This window comes from Pituophis catenifer, unplaced genomic scaffold (assembly GCF_029215685.1).
Source record: "Pituophis catenifer annectens isolate HBS135680 unplaced genomic scaffold, rPitCat1.0.hap2 SCAF_1, whole genome shotgun sequence".
Lineage (NCBI taxonomy): Eukaryota > Metazoa > Chordata > Lepidosauria > Squamata > Colubridae > Pituophis > Pituophis catenifer.
The window spans coordinates 146182022-146188991 of NW_027256881.1; positions in this window are offsets into that span (position 1 = coordinate 146182022).

Consider the following 6970-nt stretch of genomic DNA (forward strand, 5'->3'; position numbering starts at 1 on the left):
ATAGTTTTTGTATAGTTGTAATATAGTTTTTGTGTTTTAGTTTTTAATTAGGAGCTGTAATAGGATGGGTAGCTGTACAAATGTTTTAAATAAATAAGGTCACCCAGCTGGCTTCATACCTAAGTCACAATTAGAACTCATAGTCTCCCGGTTTCTAGCTTGATGACTTAATCATTGCACTACACCAAACTGGCTTTTCATTATACAGGTAGTCCTTGCTTAACAATTTCCTTGTTTAGAGGAAGTTACAATAACATTGAGAAAGTAACTTAACAATTGGTCCTTGGACTTAAGACTGTTGCACTGTCCCCACTATGATCAAGATTTGGACACCAACAGCAAGAAACTACATCTGTTGGAGTATCACACAATTATTATTTGCACGCTTCATAGCCAGTATCTTGTAAGCAGAATGAACAGAGGTCAGAAAAAAGATTGGAAGTCATGGTGCAGCAATGTAGTCCCTAGGTGTTGACTGAAATCTGTAGAATGTAATGATAAGTAGAAAAAAAAATCGTGTGTGTAGATAAATGCTTAACTTTTGCTTAGGTTGCAAGGACCTGTGACTTAAATGAGATCTGTAGCATACCTGACAGTAGCCAGTCTGTCAAACCTTCATAAGCATGAAGTGAGCCCCGGTGGTGTGATGGTTAGACTGTAGTAGTGCAGACTAGCTATCCACAGTCTGGAGTTTGATCCTGAAAGGGCTCAAAGGTTGACTCAGCCTTCCATCCTTCCAAGGTCGGTAAAATGAGGACCCAGTTAGTTGGAGGCAATATGTTGACTCTGTAAACCACTTAGTACTGAAAAGCACTATGAAACGGTATTTAAGTCTTAAGTGCTATTGCTATTATATTGATTAGCAAATTAAAATAGCTAAAAGTTCCTGTTGTCTGTGGAGATTCTTAATCATCCCGGTCATGGTTGTCCCAAATGTGCTTTTCAAAAGGCACCTGGACTTTCAATTCTGGCAGAACTGAAGAAGCTTCTTGGAAGCGAGACATTTACAAGGGGAAAAAAACCCAAGAAAGCCGAGTTATCTTTTGAAAAAGGTACCACTAGGACAAAAATTCCCATCCTTAATTCAAAGGAATTTTTCAAAGGAAATTACATTTCTGATCTAATTCATTAACTGTTCCAGATTAAACTCTTGTCTATTTAAAATCTATTTGCTTTGTCTGAATTTCTTGATTTTGTTACGGTAAATCTAATCTGGAGCTTAATTCTAGTTTATTGCATTGTATTGAACATACTTGCCCACAGATCTTTATTACAATAAATTTGACACATCTATTGTGGCACATGTGTGGATGGATACATATACTTATTCTTCCATGTGCAACAAATGAAGTGCATAATAGACTTGTGCAAGGCAACTTGGATTCATTCAGAGAATGAATTTGCATCACAGAGATAAGGTATTCTTTTTTAAGGAAGCAAGGAAGCAATGCAATGTTCCTTAATGAAGAACATTATTACATCTGCTTCTGCTTTCATACAACACTAGGAAGGTTTCGTAGCAGCCTTTTATTGTTGGTTCCCCTGGCATTGTTAAAAGGCAATCCAGCCAGGGCTATTGTTATTTCAATTGCCTTTCTTCAGGGAAATCCATAATATTTGCAAATAGTGACAATCCAGTCACTCTTAAAAGTATACACTAGATGTAGGATCTTGAGCGGATCCAAGGTAGAACATTGGGCTCTTTGGCTTCCCTTTTGGAAGCTCATCACTGCCCCATCATTCTGTCACGCACTACCATAGAGACAGAAGAACAGGACTCCTCAATTTAACTCAAAATTCCATCAGTAAAAATGTTCAGATGGTTACTGGAATAGTAAGCATCCTATTTCTTTAGTGCTTTGTTCAAAAATCTTGGTATAGTATTTCAGCTCCATTCTATGACAGAGATGTATACTGGAATTGGGGAATCTGATGAAAACTTGTCAACGATTAGAAAGACAACCTGAATCTTGTGTATCTATGTTCAGTATTTCATTTTTTTTTTAACTGCTTAATGCATAACCATCAAAGTTTGGTGCTTTAAAGTTTTTAATCTGATAAAATGCTGGAATTTGATGTTTCATGTTAGCCAATGGAGATTCAGCACATAGAAGATACATGATTAGAATATTTGTTTCTCCGTTATCTGTTTTACACGGTGTAATATTAACAGTAAGAAACAGCAACTCTTCATTGTTTAAATGAGTGCTTTTCCTGTGTCAGGATTTAGCTGCATGTTTACCTCAAAGTTGAGCAACTTGTGGTTTGTCAGGCGTTTGTTCCAACTCTCAGCAGTTTGGACCAGTATCACCCTTATGGGGATATTGGGAATTGCAGTTTAGCATTTGAAAGGCCACACTTATGACTTAGCTATATGAATGTGCATGTCCTGAATGTGCATGTTCTGATTGAAAAAAGTTGTTAATGGAGTAACCCGACCATGGTTTTGCCAATGAAGAAAATTGGCTTGATGGTCAATTCCTTGGAAATGCTAAAGTCTTTTTAATGGCAATCGACCACTAAATATTGTTTGAAAACTATGCTTGGTAATCCTGATTCTGCTTGAACATTATACGGATGAATGAAATTCAGGATGTGGTATTGTTTAATAGTTGAAGTATTCAAAATTGAAAGTGGATCAGACCTGGAAAGAACTACAAATAAATCAGCAGCTATTACACATTAACCTCATTTATGGGAATGCTATTGTCAGTGTACTTTTTGGAAGCATGTTGCTGACTTCCATTGGAAAGCATGGATATTCCTAGTCCAGGGATCGGCAACCTTAAACCCTCAAAGAGCCACAAAAGTCCTAACCAGAAATCTGTTAAATTCTGCAGCTGACGAAGTCCGGTTCCCCCACCATAGAGTCTCCTCCTAGTGCAGTGTCCTTTTTCCTCAACCTGTCCTAACCAAAAGCCCTATCAATTGTGGAGCCGACCGGAAAACCCTCCCCTTGCCATAGAGTCTCCTGGCACGCCATGCTTCCCCCCTCCCTAACTGGAAGCTCCTCAAAATTGTGGCACCGACCAGCGACAGGGAGCCACAGCAGAGAGATGAAAGAGCCACATGTGGCTCCAGAGCTGATCCCTGTCCTAGTCCCAAAGTATTCTCCCCAGGGCTCTGGGAGAATCAAGGAATTCAACATGACAGTTTACTCATGATTACAGCGAAATTGTAAGATCTTCATTTGGTTTAAAAGAGAGAAGTCTGTAATAAGATGTTATATGAAATGTATTTATTAATGGGTTCTACACTGATTTTTCACATTGAGAAGGGTTTTTAAGGTATCTCATTTGAAGCCCATTAGATTAGATGAATCTTAAATGTGATGATACAACAGTTATGTGCCCTCAAGTTGGTGTCAATTTTTAATGACCTTATAGATTTTCTCCATGATGATTTGTCCTTTATCTTCTTATAAAATCTTATATAAATTCATGCTACATCCATTAGCTTTGGTAGCTAAATTGAAACTGGGTAAGTGATGCCATCTTAACTAAAAATTCCTACAGCATGTAGCTTATTTATATCTTCGCAATTTAGTTTGAAAGCAGATTTTTTTTTTTTCTGTTTAAAAATAAATCAAAAGGGGAAAAGGACAAAGAGATTTTGGGCCAGAAGCTGGAGATATATTCAGGTGAAGAGTATCACATGTCTTGTTTGAGAGTTACTGAAAAGCAGTGTTATTTGGATATTGTTGGAAATACAAAACTGAACAAGACACTAACAAGAAATAGTTATATTTATGATAAATATTAATGAAACGGGTAACACACCCTATAAAAGATCCAGTTCTAGAGCCAAACACCTTAGACTATTCTGGTTATGGTCTTTCCAGGATCAAGTGTTGGAAAGCTAATGGTGGAAATCAGGATCCTGAATGAGCTTCACGTGTGATCTGATATAGCAATAGCACTTAGACTTATGTACCACTTCATAGTGCTTTACAGACCTCCCTAAGCGGTTTACAGAGTCGGCATACAGTTCTCATTTTACTAATTCAGTGACTATGTACAGGTAATTCTCGATTTACAGCCACAATTGAGCCCAAAATTTATGTTGCTAAGCAAGACAGTTGTTTAAGTAAGTTTTGCCCCATTTTACGACCTTTCTTGCCACAGTTATTGCGTCATTGCAGTTGTTAAGTTAGTAACGCAGTTGTAAAGTGAATCTGGGTTTCCCATTGACTTTGGTTGTCAGAAGGTTGCAAAGGGTGGTCACATGATCCCGAGACACTGTAATTGTCATAAATATGAATCAGCTGCCAAGCATTTTAATTTTGATCACGTGACCCTGGGGATACTGCAATGGTCGTAATTGTGAAAAGCAGTCATAAGTCACTTTTTTCAATGCTAGTGTAACTTCGAACAGTCATACCCAAAAAGTTGTAAGTCGAGAACTAATAGTTTTCGCCAATCAAATCCTGTATGTTTAATGATGTAATCAGAAGAAATATTACAGAACGGCTGAAAATTCAATAACTGATCTTCCTAGCCATCACATCATAAAATAATCATCTAGTTTGGGTTCTCATAATGTCCATGGCTGACTTCCGGTTGACGTCACAGCGAGAACAGCTTGGAAAATAGCGGGCTCTACCGAGCCCTGCGAAATCCAGTCGATAACCGCTGTCAGGAGGCCCTACGGGGTCAAAGCCACCTTGTAGGAGCGGCGAAGAAAGGAGAGGCGCTTTGTGGACCACGAGGAACTCACAATTTCCTTGTTAGGACTGAAGCAAGCTCTCCCGAACAGCAGCAGGGATGATGGCCATTTTTGGCAGTCACAAGCTGGGACAACCGGGACAATAAGATTTGTGCTGGAGCAGTCCGAGGACAGAGCATTGAAACTGGGTGAGATAACTTCCAGCTCTTACTCCAAAGATTTAATTTTAGTATAAGAATTTTAAAAGATAATCTCCAAGCGTTAAGGAAGCAGCGATTAGACACACGGAGAAGATTGAAGACTGAAAATTAAGAAGTGAAAAAAATGTCCAAGGGAAGCTTTAAAATACAGAAAGCCAGGAAAAAAGCTTAAACAATTTGAAAGGTGATTTTTGGGAGAAACTGTCTTGCTTATTTTTAAATCCCCTGGACTTATTGAATAATCAATTGTTTTTGACATACTGTTTAATGTTGGACTTGGGAGCAGGAGAGCCAACTACTGGAAGAAGAGGAGCACCACAGTATCAGGACTCTTAGTAAAAGTGATACCAATACACATAAAGTCTAATACACAGAATAGAAGAAAGTAAATAACACCTTGAAGGCAGCCTGACGTTTATTCAGGCCCCTTTCCAGGTGTTATTTACTTTCTTCTATTCTGTATATTAGACTAGAAGATGATTTGGATATTTTGAAAATACCTATTGAGTTTCTTTTTTCTCTTGAAGATTTCTAAGATGAACTAAATTGCAAATAACTAAACTTCATTGAAACTGGCTATTGGATTATAGACTTGAAAGTTTGGAGGAACCAAGTGGATTAATTTGGATTTGGATTATTAAGGCTATTTGACAGCACATTCTACGAGGCAAAAGAAGAAAGGTGATAGAAGAAAAGAGAAAAGTTAAATAAGACTTTAAAATTTGGAGAATTGGGAAGATATGCAATTAGAAAAACACAAGGCTATAAACCACTAAAGAATTTTAAAGATTATAAACCTAGGGGATTTGGAAGCATAACTATGGGATTGATAGAATTTTATTAAATTGGAGTTTTTAAATATTGAGACGTTGGAACCAAAGAAGTATACTGAATAATCTTTATTAAATTGTTACAAAATGGATCTACAGGGGATTATAGAGGCAAATAAAGAAATAATTTTGATGCTCAAAAACATACATGAAACTATAAAGAACAATAAGGAGACAAGGGGATTGTCCAAAGATAAAGAAATGAGTGTAGAAACCACTCAACAATTGGGAGAAAAAGATGAACATGATATTCAGAAAATAGATGAGAAATTAGAATTAAGAAGCAATGGAAGGAAAAAATCACAACCAGATGCAAGAAGAGAAAGATAATGAAGAGAAAGGATTAATAAGTAGAAATCAATCAGATAACTCCTTCAAAGCTTAGAATAGAATAGAGGGGGAGAAAGAAAAATCTCTATTAAAAAAAGAGTCTTACTGGTGGGTGTTTAAATAATACAGCAGAAAGAGACAAAGGGCAACCCAAAGGTTCAGTAGGTATAAAAATATCAGAAAGAGTTATAAGACTCCAAGAGGGACAAATAAAAGGGTGATTAAAAAGTCAATAAATGATGGAGCTCCAAAAAGGTTAAGAGAAGATGGATAATGATAAAATATATTAATAAAAAGAAAAAATAGAAAATACAAATAAGGAAAATAGTAGCATACATATTAACAATATAATCTATTATAATTAAAAATAAACTAAGTTTAGTAGGTGGAAGTTTAGGATTAGATAATCTGATTGTATTATTAATATTAATAGTGTGTTAAAGTATATTGTGAACTTAAACTTTTAAGGATTAGAAATTGTGGGAATTTTGAAATATATTCCTGGGACTGATTAAATTTTGTTAATATTTGGCCTTATTAGTAGTCCTAGACATTTGGGATATTGAAATTATAGTGGAATAGTGAATAATTTTCAAAATAATTCTGTAAATATTAGTAATTTAGTAGAGGATAACAAATACATGGCGCTGATGGAAGAAATATCCTCCTGGGTTGAGCTCCAAGTGGGGAAAAAGACACTGGAAACATGGAGACTGCTTGGAAAGATGGTTTAATGGTGGACAGGATCACATGGTTTGAGTTCCTGAACAGAAAAATGGGATGAGATATAGCGAGTCCCCGGGTTTTATGCTCTCTCTGGCTTTGAACTTTCTGGGCCCCCCCGAAAGAGTATGCTGATTGGTTGTCAGACTCCCAGGGGGTGGGGGTCTTAGCTAGCCTTGCTGGCTGATGTAATCTTCCCAGGTGCCATGTGGTGAGTTTCTG